Source organism: Salmo salar, chromosome ssa12, assembly GCF_905237065.1.
Source record: "Salmo salar chromosome ssa12, Ssal_v3.1, whole genome shotgun sequence".
Lineage (NCBI taxonomy): Eukaryota > Metazoa > Chordata > Actinopteri > Salmoniformes > Salmonidae > Salmo > Salmo salar.
Window position 1 is genome coordinate 48,317,961 of NC_059453.1, and position 23,131 is coordinate 48,341,091.

At 41.3% G+C, this 23,131-nt stretch overlaps 1 protein-coding gene across 2 annotated transcripts in view; it reads right to left on the minus strand.

Moving 5' to 3' along the window:
- The window catches only part of LOC106565234 (histone deacetylase 7), a 95,546-nt gene that overhangs the window by 69,776 nt on the left and 2,639 nt on the right, over window positions 1–23,131 (minus strand). Inside the window, exons 1-2 of one of the 2 annotated variants that reach the window (XM_014132125.2) lie at window positions 18,191–18,551; window positions 17,822–17,890 (exon numbers count right to left, since the gene is read on the minus strand). The gene's annotated coding sequence lies outside the window, so the exon portion shown is untranslated. Of the gene's footprint in view, window positions 1–17,821; window positions 17,891–18,190; window positions 18,552–23,131 lie in introns of those variants that run through there. The other variant, XM_014132124.2, reaches the window with a different exon arrangement.

The window sequence follows — 23,131 nt, forward strand, 5'->3', positions numbered from 1 at the left end:
GTAGATAAACTTTTTATAAAACTCTGCCGAGTAGCCATCAGGCCCTGAGCTTCTCCCAGATTGAAGGGATTTGACAGCATTAGACAATTCTTCAATAGTGATCGGCTGCTCTAATTTTTTTTACCAAATCCCAGCTGACCGAAGGCACAGCAAGTGAGTGGAAGAAATCATCCAATTCCAATGTATCTGCTTTACTTTCAGAAGTATATAGAGACTGGTACAATCTCTTGAACTCATCATTGATCCCCTAGAGTCTAATGATATCCCAGACGATGTACGAATTTTAGGAATCTGAAATGATGATGATAGTTGACGTAACTTGTGAGCTAATAATTTACTGGCTTTATCTCCTTGTTCATAGTAAGTGCTCCTAGACTTGACAAGCAGTTCAGTAACCTGGTCTGTTAATAATGTGTCAAATTCTGCTTGCAAAGTTAAACATTCCTTATAAATAGCCGGAGATGGTGAAATGGCATAAATGTCATCTAATTGGGCAATACAGCGTGTTAACATAGATAGCCTATCCCTTTTCAGTTTGTTCTCATGTGCGGTGTAGAAAATAATTTCACCTCTGATATAAGCTTTCAAAGTTTCCCAAAGAGTAGACGCAGAGATGTTTGGGGTTCTTGGATTAACAATTGGATTATATGAACATGAAGATATGGAATGGAGGAGCCTGTCATCTACAAGGAAGTAGTCTATGTGTGTAAAAGTGTGGTGAACCGATGACAAAAAAGAGTATGCTTTTCCAGATGGATTAAACATTCTCCAAGGATCTGAGACTTCGAATTCAGACATAAAGGTTCGGACAACTCTAGCTAAGGTTGATCAGGTGGTAGGTTTAGTGGAGGATCGATCCAAATGTGGGTCTAACCAACAGTTAAAGTCACCGCCTAAGATCAACATATGGGAAGACATATGTGGAAGTGTAGAAAAAAACAATTTGAAAAAATCACCATTGTCCCAATTAGGTGCATAAATATTAACAAGAAGTACATTCGTATTGAGCAGCCAACCACTGACAATTATGTATCTACCATGGGAACTGCGATCAAATTAGAATATATGTGAAAGGTACCGATCTGTGATGTAAAATAGCCACCCCTCTTGCCTTACTCTGAAATCAGGAATTGAACACCTGACCCACCCGTCTGCACTTAAGACTTGAGTGTTGTGATACCTTCAAATGAGTTTCTTGGAAAAAGATGATGTGAGCTTTCAATTGATGAAGGTGATGTAGCACCTTACTACGTTTAACTGGGTTATTTATGCCCCTGCAGTTCCAAGTAAGAAAATTAAAGCCATTCCCTCCAGCAGGATGGGCTACACTAGGCTGAGTCATGTCTTAAGAGAGAGAGGACGTGTAAAGGACAAGGTACAATGTAAACTAAAGATCTTAGTTGAACCTAAAAGTGCAAATTTAAAAAAGACAAGCGACGAAGCACAAAAAACATATAAAAACTATATACAAATAAAGAGGGAAAAACAACCTTCCCTCACACCCTCCCTTGCCGAAGCATCTCACCAACTGAGATCCAAGCAAAACCCTAAATACTAAAAAAGTTTCGAGCAAAGCATGATAACTCTTACTCTATGCTACCTGAAATCTGTGACCATTTAACCAGAGTAAGCCAAACATACATAGATTGGTCCCCAGCAGAGTCTACGGGGACAAAAACCTGGTTAAGAGAGGTTTAACAGCAATACAGATGGTAAAATTACGACTGAACCATGAAAACAGCCAGATATTGGCATTAGAGGCTGCAACCTGGGTTGGAAATGAAAAAAATAAAATGTAAACAAAAAAGAGAATGACATTCAAATGTTGATGAACCCAGCAAAGTTGGCTTCGCTAGCCAACCAGTCTGCAAGCCAGCCTGCTAAGAAGACCAGCTATTTTTTACTTTACCTTTATTTAACCTTTATTTAACTAGGCAAGTCAGTTAAGAACAAAATCTTATTTTCAATGATGGCCTAGTGGATTAACTGCCTTGTTCAGGGGCAGAACAACAGATTTGTACCTTGTCAGCTCGGGGATTTGAACTTTCAACCTTTCGGTTACTAGCCCAACGCTCTAACAAACTAGGCTACCCTGCCACCCCGGGTGCTACCATCAGCTACCATCCTCAGTAGCTTTCCATCTAAGTTGATAATGCCAAGAGGTTTGTCATTATTGATCGATAACAATCATTTTTCCACCTCTCCCACACTAACTTTCAAAATTCAAACTTGCAATGCTTTTCTTTCATTATTAGTTTTTTTTTAATGCATGAGTACGATGGCTCATTGTTCGTTGTTGGCATTTCCCACCTAAGTTTTCCCACTTGGCCAATGAAGTAATCATAAAAATAAATGGCAACATCAAATGGTTTTGTGATGAATAAGCCATCTGATTCGATGAAAGATGGAGTTAAATTTGTCTTTCTGCCCAAAATGTCATTTAAAGTACTCCAAAGTTTTTTGGCTTCATAATACAGTTTCTTCCTCTTTTTTTCAGTTTAGTCACATAATTTCTCAATTTGCAGTAAGTCAGCCAGTAAGATGTTCAGCCATACTTATTAGCCATCTCTTCAACCATATAGTTTTTGAATTCCTCATCAATCCATGGAGACTTAACAGTTCTAACAGTCAGTTTTTTAACATGTTGTCACGACTTCTGCCGAAGTTGGTCCCTCTCCTTGTTCGGGCGGCGTTTGGCAGTCGACATCACCGGTCTTCTAGCCATCGCTGATCCACCTTCCATTTCCATTGGTTTTGTCTTTGTTTTCTACACACCTGGTTTTCATTCCCCAATTACATGTTCATGTATTTAACCCTCTGTTTCCCCCATGTTTTTTGTGCGTGATTGTTTTTATGTTCATGTCGGTTCATGATGGCTGTTTTTTTGACGGGTGCTGTTTTCACCCATGCATAATATTTACTGTTTATATTTGGTCAAGTGTATTTGTTACCTTGCGCCTTGATTTATGAGTAAAGTACATTGCTCACTCATTTTTGCTCTCCTGCGCCTGACTTCATGCACCAGCTACACTCACCTTCTGACACGTGCATGTTTATCAATAATTGAAAGAAGGAATTTTCATGCACCAGCCACACTCACCTTCTGACACGTGCATGTTTATCAATAATTGAAAGAAGGAATTTTCATGCACCAGCCACACTCACCTTCTGACACGTGCATGTTTATCAATAATTGAAAGAAGCAATTTCATCAATTAATCAAGTGCAGCATCTAGATGCTCCTTATTAATCACATCAGACCAACAAATATTTGTAATATTATCCACATAAATGTAACAGCAAAATCTTTTGTTTGGTCTCTTAAACATACCACCATATTGCTAACACCTATCTGACCATTTCGGGTTCATCGAGCGGCCATTTTGGATCGAGCGGTTGTGGTTGCCAAGGCTCAGTCTTTAATACAGTCCAGCAGCTGCCTTCCCTACAGTGTCCCCTACTCAGTGCCCCAGTCATCAATTTACAGCAGGTACAACCAACTGGGGGGGGGGTTGTACCCGCTGTACAGTAGGATCTTGATCACCCTGTTGCAAGAGAACTTTCCTGAAACGCACGAAATGTAAATCTTGTAGTCTATTTGAGGTTTGAAAAGGCTTCTACAGTCTGTAATTTCGACAGTCTGAAATTTCTAAGTCGAAATTACAAATTTTAGAAGCCTTTTTAAACCTCAAATAGAATACAAGTATTACATTTCTTGGATGGAAAGTTCTCCTGCAACAGGGTGATCAAGATCCTACTGTACATCTGTATAAGACCAATTGCAGATATAACAATAGTTCTAACTTGGCATTCTGATATAATTAGTTGGAACACACTAAGCCAAACTAAGCTGAACCAAGCTGTACATATCAGAGTCTGCACTGTTTGACATGGTAGTGTGAAAATGGTAAGCAGCTACTTTCCTAGGACCCCTCCCTCCATCTCTCCCTCCTTCCATCCCTTCATCCTTCCATCCTTCTCCTTCACTACTGGAGGAATCCACAGCTGTTGGGGACATTCTGTCCCCCTGCTTCCAAGCAGCTGGAGAATCAATCCCCTTCCTTACTGTGTGTGTGTGTGTGTGTGTGTGTGTGTGTGTGTGTGTGTGTGTGTGTGTGTGTGTGTGTGTGTGTGTGTGTGTGTGTGTGTGTGTGTGTGTGTCTAAGTAAGCCTATGTATGCCTGTGTGTGTCAGTCGAGTGTGTTTATGAATGTCCGTGTGTGTGCCAGTGTATTAATAGTGCACATTTGTCTCTTTACGGCACACAGCACGTCTTTGTGTGGGTTGAAGTAGTATATGTAGGTAACTAGGCGTGCTAGTTTATTTATAGTGTCACCTGTTGGTTAACACTTGTGTCACTGTGAATATTCCTGCAAAGCAAGTGTGTGCATATGTTCAAGTGTATGTGTGTGTATGTATATACTGTATATATATATATTTATAGCATCACCCCGCTTGCCACTTACACACATTTGTCTCTTTGTGAGTGTATGGCGTGTTTGTGTGTGCATGTGTGGTATATATGCATGTCAATGTATTAATAGTGTCATGAATTGCATGCACACACTCGTGTCTTTGTGTGTTTGTGAATGGTGTGTGTGTGTGCTTGTCAATATGTTCAGCCTCGTATGGAGTCCTATGGAGGGTGTGTGTGGAAGAGAATGTTTACTTACACAAACCATGCGATTGGCATTGCTTTTCCATGCATTGTAATGCATACAAAGCAGCATAGAGTGGATGCATATTTAGGCTGCTTTGTATGCATTCGATTGCATGGACATATCCAGCTAACAATTCTAAGGAGAACATTTTTGTAATGTTGCCCATAACGTTCCCCAGATGTTTGAGTGTCCAGTTTTCCGTTACATGCTGACCAGACTGGACACGTCGCGTGCGTGAGGGTCGCAGAATACATTTAGAAATCCATGTTATTCAATTATTGCACCCACACTGCTCGCACGTGCCAACGAGCGTCTGCGATGCCAAGGGCTAAAATAGAACTCCTTTCTATTTCTGAAGCAGATCGCGCTGAAAGTCCTGCCTCTCCCATCTCCTCATTGGTTTATAGAAGCAGGTACCCACGTGCCATCTCCTCATTGGTTATACCCACGTGGGTGATTGAAAGACGAACTGTTTTGCCGGTCGTCGTGGTAATACTATGAAAGTTTATAAGTTCAAAGATGAAAAAGCCTGGAAGGAGGAGAGATGACTAGAAACAATTTGGTTGGCCGTTTTATGTGTGGATTAATTGTCGGAGAAGAGGACCTTGTGCATTTCAGGTAAAATAACAACTCAATGTTTATATCCCAGGACAAATTAGCTAGCAACAGCAAGCTAGCTAAATAGGACAAATTAGCTAGCAAGTGCAAGCTAACTAACTAAATTGCCATACATGTTTAATGCTTTTCGACCTGTCCCCAAATTAATGTCATTGGTTCAGAGTTTGTTTTGATATTTTAACCTGCGTGTCGTGATTGTGTTTGGTGTAGGGGGACAAAATAAATGTATGCACGATAGCGCACGCGCGCAGCCGGTTTGGGTTCCGTGTTACTTAGGGGAACATTCTATAAGGGTTGGGCGCTATACCGTATATACTGTATCCCGGGGTATTTCGAAATACCCTCGGTATGATTTTCCAATAGTGTCAATACCGTTGTTTTAATACATTTTAATATTTGTACTTTTAAAATAAATACCTGCAGTCAACTTGTGTACTATGCAATAGATAAAACAGATCGTGTTCATCATTTCGCCTGTTAGATATTTTTTCCTTTTAAAGCTTTCTGGTACTAGTTTTCAGAAACAGTGGTTTGAGACAGTCATGTGTTTGTGTTGATGGGATATTCTCTAAACCCACAGAAAACTGAACAGATGAATGTTCATGCAACGTTCTCCTGAAACGTGCCTAGAACATTAATATCTGATATTCTGAAAACACGGCCACCATATTCTGTGAATGTTTCATGGGACATTGTTGGAATATTCTCTTAGCCCACAGAAAACTGGACACATGAATGTTCATGCAACGTTCTCATAAAATGTGTCTAGCTCATTAATAGAGGGCTCCCGAATGGCGCAGTCTAAGGCACTGGATCTCTGTGCTAGAGCCGTCACTACAGACCCTGGTTCGATTACATGCTGTATCACAACCAGCCATGATTGGGAGTCCCATAGGGCGGCGCAAAATTGGCACAGTGTCGTCCGGGTTAGGGCTTGGCCGGAGTAGGCCGTTATTGTAAATAAGAATTTGTTCTTAACTGACTTGCCTAGTTAAATAAAGATTAAATGTAAAAAATATATAAAACAATATCTTATATACTGAAAACATGGTGTCACGATCGTTTGTAGAAACGGACCAAGGCGCAGCGTGAGTATCGTTCCACATCTTTATTACGATGTGAAACTATGCAAGACATACAATAAACTATAAACAAAACAACAAACCTTGACGACAGAGGTACAACATGCACTAACTCAAAATAATCTCCCACAAACACAGGTGGGAAAAACAACTACTTAAATATGATCCCCAATTAGAGATAATGATGACCAGCTGTCTCTAATTGGGAATCATACAAAAACCCCAACATAGAAAGAAGAAACTAGAACACAACATAGAAAGAAGAAACTAGATAAAACCCCCCAGTCATGCCCTGACCTACTCTACCATAGAAAATAAAAGCACTCTGTGGTCAGGACGTGACACATGGCAACTATATTCTGTGTATGTTTGGTGGGACGTTGATGGAATATTCTCTTAACCCTTAGAAACCTGGACACAGGAATGTTCTTAAAACGTTCCCATGAAACGAGTCTAGAAAATTAATATAGAATATTCAGAGAATATGGTAACCACGTTCTGGGTATGTTCTGTTTGACAGTAAGGGAATGGTCTCTTGGAAACAGTCTTTGCACGTCACTGGAACATTCCTATGAAAACATTAGGTAATGACCAGTGTTGGGGAAGCTACTCTGAAAATATAGTTGCCAAGCTACCAATGAATTCACACTGGAAGAACTTAAGCTACACTAAAGCTACACTTAATACACATACTAAAGTTACTTTCAAAAAGTAGTTCACTACAGATATTTTCAAAAGCCAGCATGATGAAGTAACAACTAACTTTGCCACCGCAAAAGTAACACTTCCTCTTACTTGACTATACCAATTTTACTGGGTGGCACAAAAAGACACTTTGTACAAAAGAGGCACTTTCTCACTCACTCACTCTCTCACTGACTCACTCACTGTCTCACTCACTCACTGTCTTACACTCCCCTTTCAAGCAGTCTTCCACTCTTTTCCTCTGTCTCTCTCTCTCTTTCACTAACTCTCTTTCACTTTATCTCTCTTTCACTCTTTCTCTCTCTTTGTTAATTTTGTACTTCATCCTTCCCAATGGCTCCACTTCACTGTAATTGTGTTGGAACACTGGCCGATCAATCAAAAGGTCAGAGGTCAAAGTCATGGGTGTGTCAAGTCCTTTCACGAAGCGATCCCCTCAGGGCTAAGGTGAGGGGTCGCTGACTCATAGTTGAGAGACGAGAGAGACATTAGAAAGAGAAAAGGAGAAAGATGTGTGAGAAAAAGAAAGAGAGAGAGAGAGTCACAAGCCCACCAGTTCTTAAGCATGATGCTCAACATTTCTCACGGCTAAAACAGACTCACAATTGTTAAACGCAGCTCAAAAGGTCAAGAGAGCCAGGTTTTGGGCTGTGAAAAACAAGTGTAAAAAAGTGTAAAGTGTAAAAAACTGACGTAACATTCTCAGAAGTAGAGGCTCATAACAATGTCATGAGATTGACTTGATGCCTGTGCTAACTTGACAATAGATACGGTATAACACTGGTATAACATGGTATATATATAATAAATACTTTATTAAAACACACTGTTTTGCAATGAAAGTAGCTTCAACAGGTTTGCACCATGGTGTAGCCCGAGGACAGCTAGTTTATGTACATTGACTTCAATACAAAACCTAGGAGGCTCATGGTTATCACCCCATACCTTAGACTTACACAGTAATTATGACAACTTCTAGAGGACATCCTCCAACCTATCAGAACTCTTGCAGCATTAACTGACAAGTTGTCCACCCAATCAAAGGATCAGAGAATGAATTGGCTACTGAAAGCATAAGCTACAGCCAGCTAGCACTGCAGTGCATAACATTTGGTGAGCAGTTGACTCAAAGAGAGAGAAAGACAACAGTTTAACAGTTTTGAACAAATGTATTTATTTAAAAATAAAGGACAATCAAAAGAGCGAGAGAGAGAGAGCGAGAGATAGCTATATTTGTTGTATTCTTTTTTACTTTCACTTAGCCAGTGAATGCAGCTAGCTAGTTTAGCCTACTCAAACACCCGGCTCAAACAGAGAAGGATGCTATGTTTGCTAGCTGGCTATGACTATCCCATAATGGAACTTTTTCAAGTCAAGATATTCGTTTGGTTTTATTAATTTATTGCCACCGGGGCCCACCGGTATAACTGCTAAACTGCTCGCTGCTGACTGTACTGCGTGACTGTAGGGGGTTTACTAACACGTTAGTTCTAGTAGCTATGTTGACTATGATGGTAATATGAATGGCGACAGAGGGAGATGGCTGCCGTTTTACGATCCCGTAACCAACTATGCTATTGTGTATGTTTTTTCGCGTTATTTATAACTTATTTTCTAAATAATGTTTCTGCCACCGTATCTTATGACCAAAAATAGCTTCTAGATATCAGCACAGCGATTACTCACCCCGTACTGGAGGAATACTTTTTCTTCAACGAGTCAGACGGGAAGGATTTACTTCAGATGCCCGACAAGGCCCTCATCCCTGTCATTCGCAGGAGAAAGAGATGGAGGTATTGGGGACGAAGGTCCAGGTGCCTTGTAAGGATCCGACGCCGAGAGGATAATCTAACTTTACCATCGGTCCTATTAGTCAATGTACAATCAATCGCTAATAAAATAGACGAACTAGAATCACATATATCCTACCAACGGGACATGGTACATACAGCTGGCGGGTTTTAAGCTTTCTCGGTAGGCCTCTGGTAAGACAAGGGGTGTCGGTCTATGTATATTTGTAAACAACAGCTGGTCCACGAAATCTAAGGAAGTCTCGACGTTTTGCTCGCCTGAGGTAGAGTATCTCATGTTAAGCTGTAGACCACACAATTTACAAAGAGAGTTTTAATGTGTATTTTTCGTAGCTGTCTGTATACCACCACAAACCGATGCTGGCACTAAGACCGCACTCAATGAGCTGTATACGGCCATAAGCAAACAGGAAAACACTCATCCAGAGGTGGCACTCCTAGTTGCCGGGGACTTTAATGCAGGGAAACTCAAATCCGTTTTATCTCAATTCTACCAGGTATTTTCATCAATAAGTTTGTCGTCCCCAAAGTGACCGTAAGTACATACCCCAACCAGAAACCATGGATTACAGGCAGCATCCACACTGAGCTAAGGGGTAGAGCTGCCGCTTTCAAGGAGCGGGACTCTAACCCGGAAGCTTATAAGAAATCCCGCTATTCCCTCCGAAGAACCATCAAACAGGCAGAGCATCAATACAGGACTAAGATTGAATCGTACTACACCGGCTCCGACAATCGTCACATGTGGCAGGGCTTGCAAACTATTACAGACTACAAAGGGAAGCACAGCCACGAGCTGCCTAGTGACACGAGCCTACCAGATGAGCTAAATGACTTCTATGCTCGCTTCGAGGCAAGTAACACTGAAGCATGCACGAGAGCGATCGCTGTTCCGGATAACTGTGTGATCACGTTCTCTGTAGTCGAAGTGAGTAAGACCTTTAAACAGGTCAACATTCACAAGGCCAGACGGATTACCAGGATGTTTACTCCAAGCATGCGCTGACCAACTGGCAAGTATCTTCACTGATATTTTCAACCTGTCCTTTACTGAGTCTGTAATATCCACATGTTTCAAGCAGACCACCATAGTCCCTGTACCCAAGAACAGTAAAATAAACTGCCTACATGACTACTGACCCGTAGCACTCACGTCTGTAGCCATGAAGTGCTTTGAAAGGCTGGTCATGGCTCACATCAACACCATTATCCCAGAAACCCAAGACCCACTCCAACTTGCATACCGCCCCAACAGATCCACAGATGATAACATCTCTACTGCACTCAACACTGCCCTTTCCCACCTGGACAAAAGGAACACCTATGTGAGAATGCTATTCATTGACTACAGCTAAAAATTCAACACCATAGTGCCCTCAAAGCTCATCACTAAGCTAAGGAACCTGGGACTAAACACCTCCCGCTGCAACTGGATTCTGGACTTCCTGAAGGGCAGTCCCCAGGTGGTAAGGGTAAGTAACACCACATCCGCCACGCTGATCCTCAACACGGGGCCATCTGGGGTGCGTGCTCGGTCCGTTCCTGTAATCCCTATTCACTCATGACTGCATGGCGAGGCACGACTCCAAAACCATCATTAAGTTTGCCGATGACACAACAGTGGTAGACCTGATCACTGACAACGACGAGACAGCTTATAAGGAGGAGGTCAGAGTCCTGGCCGTGTGGTGCCAGGACAACAACCTCTCCCTCAACGTGATCAAGATAAAGGAGATGATTGTGGACTACAGGAAAAGTAGGACCAAGCACTCCCCATTCTAATCGATGGAGCTGCAGTGGAGCAGGTTGAGAGCGTCAAGTTCCTTGCTGTCCACATCACCAACAAACTATCATGGTCCAAACTAGAGGTCAACCGATTAATCGGAATGGCCGATTAATTAGGGCCGATTTCAAGTTTTCATAACAATTTATTTTTATTAATATTTTTTTTTTTAGACCTTTATTTAATTAGGCAAGTCAGTTAAGAACACATTCTTATTTACAATGACGGCCTAGGAACGGTGGGTTAATTGCCTTGTTCAGGGGCAGAATGACAGATTCTTACCTTGTCAGCTCGGGGATTCAATCTTGCAACCTTACAGTTAACAAGTCCAACGCTCTAACCACCTGCTTTACATTGCACTCCACGAGGAGCCTGCCTGTTACGCGAATGCAGTAAGAAGCCAAGGTAAGTTGCTAGCTAGCATTAAACTTATCTTATAAAAAACAATCAATCAATCATAATCATATATGCGTTGCATATAATCGCTTAGGTACACGTTGCTCCAACCATACACATCAATGCCTTTCTTAAAATCAATACACAAGTATATATTTTTAAACCTGCATATTTAGTTAATATTGCCTGCTAACATGAATTTCTTTTAACTAGGGAAAATGTGTCACTTCTCTCGCAAACAGAGTCAGGGTATATGCAGCAGTTTGGGCCGCCTGGCTCGTTGCGAACTGTGAAGACTATTTCTTCCTAACAAAGACAGCCGACTTCGCCAAACGGGGGATGATTTAACAAAAGCGCATTTGCGAAAAAAGCACAATCGTTGCACGACTGTACCTAACCATAAACATCAATGCCTTTCTTAAAATCAATACACAGAAGTATATATTTTTAAACCTGCATATTTAGCTAAAAGAAATCCAGGTTAGCAGGCAATATTAACCAGGTGAAATTGTGTCATTTTGCGTTCATTGCACGCAGAATCAGAGTATATGCAACAGTTTGGGCCGCCTGGCTCGTTGCGAACTAATTTGACAGAATTTTACGTAATTATGACATAACATTGAAGGTTGTGCAATGTAACAGGAATATTTAGACTAGGGATGCCACCCGTTAGATAAAATAGGGAACGGTTCCGTATTTCACTGACAGGAAAACCTTTTTGTTTTCAAGATGATAGTTTCCGGATTCTACCATATTTACATTTACAGCTTAGTCATTTAGCAGACGCTCTTATCCAGAGCGACTTACAGTAGTGAATGCATACATTTCATGCATTTTCTTTTTTATATAGTATTTTTTTTTACCGGCCCCCTGTGGGAATCGAACCCACAACCCTGGCGTTGCAAACGCCATGCTCTACCAACTGAGCCACAGGGAAGACCATATTAATGTATTTCTGTGTGTTATTATGTTATAATTAAGTCTATGATTTGATATTTGATAGAGCAGTCTGACTGATCGATGGTAGGCAGCAGCGGGCTCGTAAGTGTTCATTCAAACAGCACTTTCATGCGTTTGCCAGCAGCCCTTCGCAATGCATTGCGCTGTTTATGACTTCAAGCCTGTCAACTCCCAAGATTAGGTTGGTGTAACCGATGTGAAATGGCTAGCTAGTTAGCCGGGTGCGCGCTAATAGCGTTTCAAACGTCACTCGCTCTGAGACTTGGAGTAGTTTTCCCCTTGCTCTGCATGGGTAATGCTGCTTCGAGGGTGGCTGTTGTCGATGTGTTCCTGGTTCTAGCCCAGGTAGGAGCGAGGAGAGGGACGGAAGCTATACTGTTACACTGGCAATACTAAAGTGCCTAAAAGAACATCCAATAGTCAAAGGTATATGAAATACAAATCGTATAGAGAGAAATAGTCCTATAATTTCTATAATAACTACAACCTAAAACTTCTTACCTGGGAATATTGAAGACTCATGTTAAAAGGAACCACCAGCTTTCATATGTTCTCATGTTCTGAGCAAGGAACTTAAATGTTAGCTTTTTTACATGGCACATATTGCACTTTTACTTTCTTCTCCAACACTTTGTTTTTGTTGACCCTCCAATAATCGGTATCGGTGTTGAAAAATCATAATCGGTCGACCTCTAGTCCAAACACACTAAGACAGTTGTGAAGAAGGCACGATAAAGCATATTCCCCCTCAGAAGACTGAAAATATTTGGCATGGGTCCTCAGATCCTCAAAAGGTTCAGCAGCTGCACCATCGAGAGCATCCTGACTGATTGCATCACTCCCTGGTATGGCAACTGCTCGGCCTCCGACCGCAAGGCACTACAGAGGGTAGTGCGTACAGCCCAGTACTGGGGCCAACCTTCCTGCCATCCAGGACCTCTATACCAGGCGGTGTCAGAGGAAGGCCCTAAAAATTGTCAAAGACTCCAGACACCCTAGTCATAGACTGTTCTCTCTGCCACCGCACGGCAAGCGGTACCGGAGCGGCAAGTCTAGGTCCAAAAGGCTTCTTACCAACTTTTACCACTAAGCCATCAGACTCCTGAACAGCTAATCAAAGGGATACCCTGACCCCTCTTTTACACTGCTGCTAGTGTCTGTTTATTATCTATGCATAGTCACTTTAATAACTCTACCTATATGTACATATTACCTCAATTACCTCGACTAACCGGTGCCCCCGCACATTGACTCTGTACAGGTACACCCTGTATATAGCCTCGCTATTGTTATTTTACTGCTGCTGTTTAATGAATTATTTGTAACTTTTATTTTCTATTTAACACTTTTTTTTCTAAAAGCATTGTTGGTTAAGGGCTTGTAAGTAAGCATTTCACTGTAAGGTCTACACCTGTTGTATTCAGCACATGTAACACATTTGATTTGATTTGAATATGGTGACAACGATGTAGGCTGTGTTTAGGCTGTGTGTATCTGTCACCATGATTACTCAAATTTCTCTCGACCTTTGCAACTATGATGTAAACTTTCATTCATAGGCTAGGCTTTTGATGAATATAGGGAATAGAGAACATTTGAGTATAATGTAGTAGACTAAACCTATCGATGTGACAGTCATCCAATATGCTGTAATAGAAATAAGGCCATGCGTCCTCCCTCATCTTAAACGGAACCGACGGCCACTGGTGCGGTATGCAGAAATCGCTCCTCCATTTCCTGGTTGCTAAAATTCTAATAGTTTGCCTAATTTCAGATTTCGTGACAAAACAAGGTATCTTGTTATTGTACCACCTAAACTGCTGTAAAACGTTTTCAATATCCAAAAAATATAGTATTTTCATCTGTTTGAAGCTGGTGTACAAAACCAAAGATAAAATACACAAAAAATGTACTTTAGGATGGGAAGCCTAGAAATAGCGCACATAGAACAGATCTACCGCTTCTTAGATTCAATGAGAATGACAGATCTATAAATCACATTTCTATGTGAATTTCGTCAACCAAAAAGTTATATATTGCAGCTTTCAATGGCTATAAGGTTACAGTTGAAGTCGAAAGTTTACCTACACTTAGGTTGGAGTCATTAAAAATCGTTTTTCAACCACTCCACACATTTCTTGTTAACAAACTATCGTTTTGGCAAGTCGGTTAGGACATCTACTTTGTGCATGACACAAGTCATTTTTACAACAATTGTTTACAGACATTATTTCACTCATAATTCACTGTATCACAATTCCAGTGGGTCAGAAGTTTACATACACTAAGTTGACTGTGCCTTTAAACAGCTTGGAAAATTCCAGAAAATGATGTCATGACTTTAGAAGCTTCTGATAGGCTAATTGACATCATTTGAGTCAATTGGAGGTGTACCTGTGGATGTATTTCAAGGCCTACCTTCAATCTCAGTGCCTCTTTGCTTGACATCATGGGAAATCAAAAGAAATCAGCCAAGACATCAGAAACAAAATTGTAGACCTCCACAAGTCTGATTCATCCTTGGGAGCAATTTCCAAACGTCTGAAGGTACCATGTTCATCTGTACAAACAATAGTATGCAAGTATAAACACCACGGGACCACGCAGCCGTCATAACGCTCAGAATAGAGACGTCTTCTGTCTCCTAGAGATGAACGTACTTTGGAGTGAAAAGTGCAAATCAATCCTAGAACAACAGCAAAGGACCTTATGAAGATGCTGGAGGAAACAGGTACAAAAGTATCTATATCCAGAGTAAAATGAGTCCTATATCGACATAACCTGAAACGCTGCTCAGCAAGAAGCCACTGCTCCAAAACCACCATAAAAAAGACAGACTACGCTTTGCAACTGCACATGGGGACAAATATCGTACTTTTTGGAGAAATGTCCTCTGGTCTGATGAAACAAAAATAGAACTGTTTGGCCATAATGACCATCGTTATGTTTGGAGGAAAAAAGGGGAGGCTTGCAAGCCGAAGAACACCATCCCAACCGTGAAATGCAGAAGTCACAGCATCACGTTGTGGGGGTGCTTTGCTGCAGGAGGGACTGGTGCACTTCACAAAATAGATGGCTACATGAGGAAGAAAAATGATGTGGATATATTGAAGCAACATCTCAAGACATCAGTCAAGAAGTTAAAGCTTGGTCGCAAATGGGTCTTCCAAATGGACAATGACCCCAAGCATACTTACAAAGTTGTGGCAAAATGGCTTAAGGACAACAAAGTCAAGGTACTGGAGTGGCCATCACAAAGCCCTGACCTCAATCCCATAGAAAATGTATGGGCAGAACTGAAAAAGCGTGTACGAGCAAGGAGGCCTACAAACCTGACTCAGTTACACCAGCTCTGTCAGGAGGAATGGACCAAAATTCACCCAACATATTGTGGGAAGCTTGTGGAAGGCTACCCTAAACGTTTGACACAAGTTAAACAATTTAAAGGCAATGCTACCAAATACTAATTGAGTGTATGTTAACCTCTGACCCACTGGGAATGTGATGAAAGAAATAAAAGCTGAAATAAATAATTCTCTCTACTACTACTCTGACATGTAACATTCTTAAAATAAAGTAGTGATCCTAGCTGACCTAAGACAGGGAATGTTTACTCGGATTAAATGTCAGGAATTGTGAAAAATTAAGTTTACATGTATTTGGCTAAGGTGTATGCAAACTTCCGACTTCAACTGTATGTGTGCACATATCATGTTTATTTTTGTTTCAAATGCGATCTGTGTAGACAAATGTGATGTTAGTTTGGTTGCTCACACATGCATGTATGCAAACACACACACACTGCAGTACTGCTATACTTTGAGGGAGTGTGTGTGCGGTCAGCTGAGCTGGTTTAAAAGCAGGAAGAGGCAACAACGTGATCTTCACGTCTAGTCCTGTCCAGCCCACAACACTATCCATATTGTCTGTACTGCTCTCTCACACTGGGGGGGGGTTAAGTGGTTTTTCAGTAGAAAATAAAAAAAATACACAGAGGTAGAGCAGCCAATTCCCTGTCCAGAACATCCACTTAACCCAAGTACCAACCAAGTTATATTACTTTCTTTGCTTACCTGAAAAAGTCTGCTAAGACATAGTCATGTTAACACATTCTGTTTACATTATAAATGTTTGTCATTTAGCAGACGCTCTTATCCAGAGTGCATACATTTTCATACTTTTTTCCCCCAGTACTGTTCCTCCGTGGGACTCGAACCCACAACCTTGATGTTACGAGCGCCATGCTCTACCAACTGAGCAGACACAAAAATAGTAACAAGCATTTTATTGAGTGAACAATCACTTCATTGATACATATCAAATGACTAGCAACCAATGTTTCAGCAGGGTCTTCTTTTTAAGGGGAAAAGGTAATGGCTAGCCATTTGATAAGCATGAATAATGCATTGTTCCGGCCAAATGAATAACTTGGCACGACGCATGTTGTATGGATTATGTTGTCATACTGTCACACTTTCCCCAAGTTATAGCACACAATATGTTACATAAAGAAAGTCCCTAAAGGACTATGGGCTGGTGTCCCAGACTGAGCTTTTTGAATGGAGATTTTCCATCGAGCATGCTCTTAAATCCAGAACTAGGCTTAATCTGTGTCCAGGAAACCACCCCCAAGAGTTTAGTCTGCATCATGTTTTCCTTCTTGCTATGGGAAATGTAGTATCGTAGTATCGTGATACCACCCCATGAGTAAAAGTGTAGTTCAAACCCCGTACACATGGCAGTGGCACCTAACAGAAACCTCCAAGGTAAGGTTATAACATTTCACCTGAACCCTCAATCCCAGTCTCCTTTACACTTGCACGACTAAACAAATGGCAGTCATAACAACTGGAGTCGGCCTGAGGCTGTGACTATCCCTGTGTAATGACACTTTCAGGCAAAGTGATACTAAAAATGTTTTAGCGCATCTATGCAGGCACGCACGCACACACACACACACACACACACACACACACACACACACACACACACACACACACACACACACACACACACACACACACACACACACACACACACACACAGGCATGCAGACAGGCATGCGGGCAGGCAGGCACGTACGCTCACACAGTGAACTAAGTTGGTTATCGGAGAGGGGTGGAGAGAAAGAGGGAAAGAGGAGAACAAGACGGAGAGAAAGAGATCTAAAAGGCTATACAAACGGAGAGTGGTGTCGATTCCTCTGTCATGGCACACGTGAAACTGGCGTAACTATATCCTCACATTACTATGACCTCATCCTGACTAGTGTGTGTGTGTGTGTGTGCTACTCTCATGTGTCCAGGTTTTTTCCTTTTCTCATACACACACACACACACACACACACACACACACACACACACACACACAGACACACACAAACACAGCTGCTCTCCCATTGCTACGAAACATCAGCCATACTCATAAACTACTGTAGCCTACAGTACATCAAAAAACCAAAGTGTTTTGCCCATTGCATGAGTCAAACTTTTCAATGACTTTATAGGTCGTATTTGAGCCTCTTATAAATGTAATACCTTCACTGACAATAAGGCTATTCTGTCCAAGTGTATGCCTTAGTTGCACAATTACACGATTACCAATGGTCTATATCACCTTTTCTAGTAATTGAGGCAAGCTTAACCTACAATACATGGTGCAGAATACAACCACCATGGAGTTAGCTCACTCCTTTCAACAGGAAATGTAGCCTTCATTAGTTTACAGACGCACCTGATACTACCTCAGGTTACACTACACCTGGATTCCAGACAACCTTGATATTAGTGAAATATGGAATCCTACCCGTCACTGTCGAAAAACGTCTTTCCAGTCTGCCTGTCTCTATTTGAGGTCCAGATTCTATTGGTCCATCTGTTAGGAAGTAAAGGAAAACAATCGTGAGTACAACATACATTCAGCACTGAGTGAGTTTTGAGGTGCACCATTTAAGTGCATCATCCCTTTCTGATGGGCAACCAGATGGCGCGAGAGAATTGTTTCAATAAATGGCTAATCAAATACGTGGGTAAATGCAAAAGCGTGATGACCTTTCACACGCACTAAACTCTGCCTCAATTCTCCCAACATAATGCAAACGAAGAATTGAAGATTATATTATACATTTAAATTGTACAGACTATTCAAGAGTAGACCAAATAATAAGTAGCCTACCTCCGCGGTTACTATTTGACACATAAATTTGAGATCAGTTTTCTGATTTATTGATGTCTTCAACGCTGATATTAATTAGCGAATAAAATTCAACAGGGGAGCAACATGTGGTCCAATATTGCGAAACATACAGGCCGTCTGTAATATGAGGCTACTGTAAACGTAGCGAATGAAATATCTTGACAACTCAAAAAAAAACTGATTAGCCTACTTCCCTTCGTCTAACGCGCAACAAAAACTAAACGAGAGGTGTTGACATAACCTGTCTAATTTTCGCATTGTTGAAGCTATCATTTCTGCGACGTTTCTGTTGAGTTGATCTGTTAGTCTAACGTTCATCTCCTTTGAGGAACAGTAAAATGAGCCCGTTCGGTCTCAGGGCTCCACCTGCTGAACTCAAAATACTCTGCGTGTCAGAGTGCGCGCACCCATTTTATCAGCCTGTCTGTATCGTGTCCGTTTGAGCTAAAAGTGGAGACCACACAATCAATCGCACAATAACACTGAAACAGCTCACTCTAAATATAGGGCTTTATTCAATCTGTAACGGCGAGGCGTTATAGGCCTACAGATTCTGCCCAAGAAATGTAACGGTGATTTCCGATTGAGCCGAAATGTGCCGCATTGACCGCTCCGCTAACGGGAACATTGCCTTTAACTTTCAATCGCGATGTAATGCTGCATTTCTCTATAGAGATTGCTGCAAGGATAATAACGAGTATAGAAAGGATGTGGTATATTGTGTTGTTATAGAGGATTTCGAGTTCAAACACACAAACAGAAAGTCATATGCAAGTACTGATGAAAACTACAAATAGCAAGAGACATGTAGAAAATACCTGCAAAAGCATTATAGTAAACAATACGGTGTTAACTGAATTGTACTGTATGTACGTGTATGAATGTCGAGTAGCAATTAGCAAATTAACAAAAATAAACAAACAGTCAGAAACTCACAAACAAACACAGACAATACTAGTGCACTGCCCTGATGTCCATAGGCAGACTGTTCAGAGTGTGAGGGTAAGATAAGGAGCATGGCAGGGAGGGAGAGGCGAGATGAGTGCAGACAATGTACAGTGCCAGCCTCACCCTGCTGGAATAGACAACAACATGAGGTGCCAAACACACATACAACACACTCCAACACAACTTAATTGAAAACAGGTCATGACCTTGTCACTGTAAAGTCAAAGCTGGACGTTATTTTTCTCTGTTGAGCAAAGAAGAGGGATAACTCCTTCTATTCAGCTTACAGTTGTAAAACATGGTGGTGTAAAATAATATAAAAAAAATGGCAATTACTTTTAGTGTTAGGCAGATATGCCAAAAGAATTTTCCCTTTTCAGTCTGTGTGTGTGCCTCTGTAAAGTCAAACATCAGAAGGGATGTGGCTGTATAGCAGTTTACCTCAACAGCATTTGCTTTGAAATCATGTACTGCTTAATGTATAATAATATGTTCCTAACATACTTTCAAAGAATCAAACATTAAATCTAAATTATGAGAGTACAAATTGGGGCCACAATTAATCAAGGATGGACCGCAAATGGTCCCCGGGCCACAACATTAATATAAATTGTGTATTGATCCATGGGAGTGCGGAGTTGAAATTCAAGCTACAAGCACGTATCCCAAGTTAGGATTGGGTCCACCCCACAGTCATACCCATGACTTGTTGGCTGAATACTCTTGCCAAAGGAGAGACACTAGCTATGTTGTATTATGGTTCTGGTAAACTTGTTGATATCAGTTTGTTTTGAGTGGAATTGTAATTTCACCTTAAATGAACTTAAGAGAGCCAAAGTGTAAACAGTGCCAGACTGGTTCAGACAATTCCAAAAGATGAACTGACTTGATTTGAATCTATTTGACCATCCCAAATCAGGTTAGAGTTATCTCCATGGGCCGGGCTCAACGACATATTGTAGACATAGGGTGGATTTGGCCAAATGGAGAACCTTTAGTCTCATTTAAAGGGAATAATCCTATTATCTAGGAGAGTGAGTTGAAGAGTGGAGGCTGATCTGACTGAGAATGACCAGGATTGTGAGAACTAAGAGTTCAGCTGTGACTGTGGCAAATGGGCCAGACTGCTACTGCTGTTGTGTCTTACAGAATGTTGTCAGCATACTGATGGAGTTGAGTAGATTTTACATTCCTTCCAATATAATAAATATACAGCGTAAAAATAATAGGCCCTAAAACTGAACCCTGGAGGACCCCCTTCGTAAGCTGTTGAAACTCACATTTCCGTGCCTTCCTGTACCACACATTGTGTTCTGTCAGAGAGATAAATGCTGAGGTGTCTGTGGGTGAGGACGGGTAGAGCTGAGAGAGATGGGGAGGAGGACAAGTGAGGTGGAGAGGTACAGAGAGAAACAGAGAGGAAGAGAGAGATACCATGCACATATTCCTCAGTAATACTGAAATGTACAGCTCTGAGCTCTATGACCAGTGGGGTGCCAGCTCCGCTCCCAGGCACAGGAAGCCAATAGGAATGAAAGGAATGCAGTCAGGCAATGCAGTGATGGAGGGAACAGAAGTTACCGTACACACAGGGCAGATTGCCAAAAAGAAAGAAAGAAAGACAGAAAGACAGAAAGACAGAAAGATAGAAAGATAGATAGATAGATAGATAGATAGATAGATAGATAGATAGATAGATAGATAGATAGATAGATAGATAGATAGATAGATAGATAGATAGATAGATAGATAGATAGATAGATAGATAGATAGATACATACATACATACAGCACCTATCAAAGTGTTCAACATGTACATGTATATGGCATAATTAAATATTCGATGTAGAATATTTGATAGAGGTTATTATTATTATTATTATGAGGAGTCCTACTGTAGCTTCATGCAGTGTTATGATTCCTGGAATATGTCATATTATCTCAGTCACAGATTTCCTGGTACTGGGTGGAGGCCTGAGGGTATATCCCTGGGCAAACACTCATCTGTTATTCAATCTCTGGGGGGGGCACAGGGTGTGTTCACCACCCTCCATCTATTTATTTCAGTCTCTCTGTTCTGTGTCTCTGCTCTGTTCTGTCTGTCTGTCTGACGGTCTCTTTCTCTGATTGTGAGACACACCGGCTGAGTTCTGACTGCTGTGTGTCACTGAGCAAAACTGTCCTTTCCAATGGCAAGGCAGAGCAGGAAGTGTGAAAGAACTGAGAGAATGAATGTAATGGATCATTGTTGTGTTCCAGCCTTTCCCAGGCGCGTGTGAAAGATGTGGTTGCATTTAGCTTTGACACTTGGAAGGTATTATCTTTTTTGGGTGTATAGTAATGGTATATTCCATTTCCTGATATTCTATTTGCTGTCTCTCTCTGCCATTACATCAGTTCCCTCTCATATCAGAGTAGTGTGTTTTCTATCAGAGACCACTCTAGTCAACGTCCTGTAACAAACCTCAGACTCGACTGTTGCTAGCTAGCAGTGGTGTGGTGACTTTGAAGGTGTTGAGATGCTAGCGAAAATGGGTTGCCTTTCAGCCTTTCCATTCCTGGTAGAGATGCTATGTTACGCTAAGCCACAGAGAAGACAGATAAAACACACTTGCTTCGTTTCACTGGAAACAGAGATGCTGGAAAGAGCAGCGATACGACGCCCTCACACACTCCTCTGTGTGTGTTTTTTGTGTGTGTGTGTGTGTGTGTGTGTGTGTGTGTGTGTGTGTGTGCGTGCGTGCGTGCGTGCGTGCGTGCGTGCGTGCGTGCGTGCGTGCGTGCGTGCGTGCGTGTGTATTGTAAATGTCTTGTCTTATGTCTTGCTCTCTGCAGGCAACAACTTGAAATCAATGACATCAAATGTAGGTTTCATTTAAACCCTGTGCCCTGACTCCTTTGAGACCACGGGAACGAGTTGAAACTCCGTAAGCTAGTATTAGGTACGTTTCAAATCTAAAATGCTCAACAAAGTTCATTCACGTGGAACACACCTCTTTGATGACAACAAATTGAAAAGACGAGTGAGGCCATGAATAATGGATAGAAATAGAGAGTGCAGCATTTTTCCTTCCTGTCTATATTGCTATTAGTGGGTTTCCTTCCACCCCCAAGTGAGAATTGAGAAAAGTTGTTAGTCATCATACATCCAGCATCACCTTTTACTGCAGTGGGCTAAATCAGGGTCGAACAGAGTGTTTCTTGGTAGTCTTAAACAAATCTATTTCGAAACAAAAGTATACACCTCACGCACATGGTTAAGGGCTTAAAAAAATAAGACCCCTGTACCATGTCAGATATAGAGTTGAAATTTATTCAATTTTCAGTTTGTGTCCCAATATTACACTATATACATCAGAGAAGACTGAAATATAACAAAACCGTTTGACAAAGGAACACTAGATTTTTGTCCGGTTTAAAAAAAATACAACTTTATTCATGATACAATTATGAAAAATATTAATAACATTCCACCCATGAGGCCAAAGAGGGTGCTTTTGGTCATTCACTGCTGAAAAAGGCTACCACTTCCCCTTTTGCACATACCTGCAAATCTCCCTTTCCATCACCCAGTGTCTGTGCCCCTTTCAAAAGCTACCTTTCAAAATGACAACTACAACTAGTGATGGTTGGTCATTATTGGTATATAGTTTTGCAGTTATAATTGTGGGCGGCAGGTAGCCTAGCGGTTAGAGCGTTGGGCCAGTAACCGAAAGGTCGCTGTTTCATAATACCAGAGCCGACAACGTGAAAAATCGGTCGATGTGCCTTTGTGCAAGGCACTTAACGCTAATTTACTCCAGGGGTGCAGTACTACTATATCTGATCCTGTAAAAACAACACGTTTCACTGCACCTATCTGGTGTATGCGACAATAAAACGTCTATTTTTGTTGTATTGTTACAGAAATATACTGAGAGTCATGCAATGACTAAACTTTTCCAGCAGGGGGTGGCAGTTAACGAACCATTT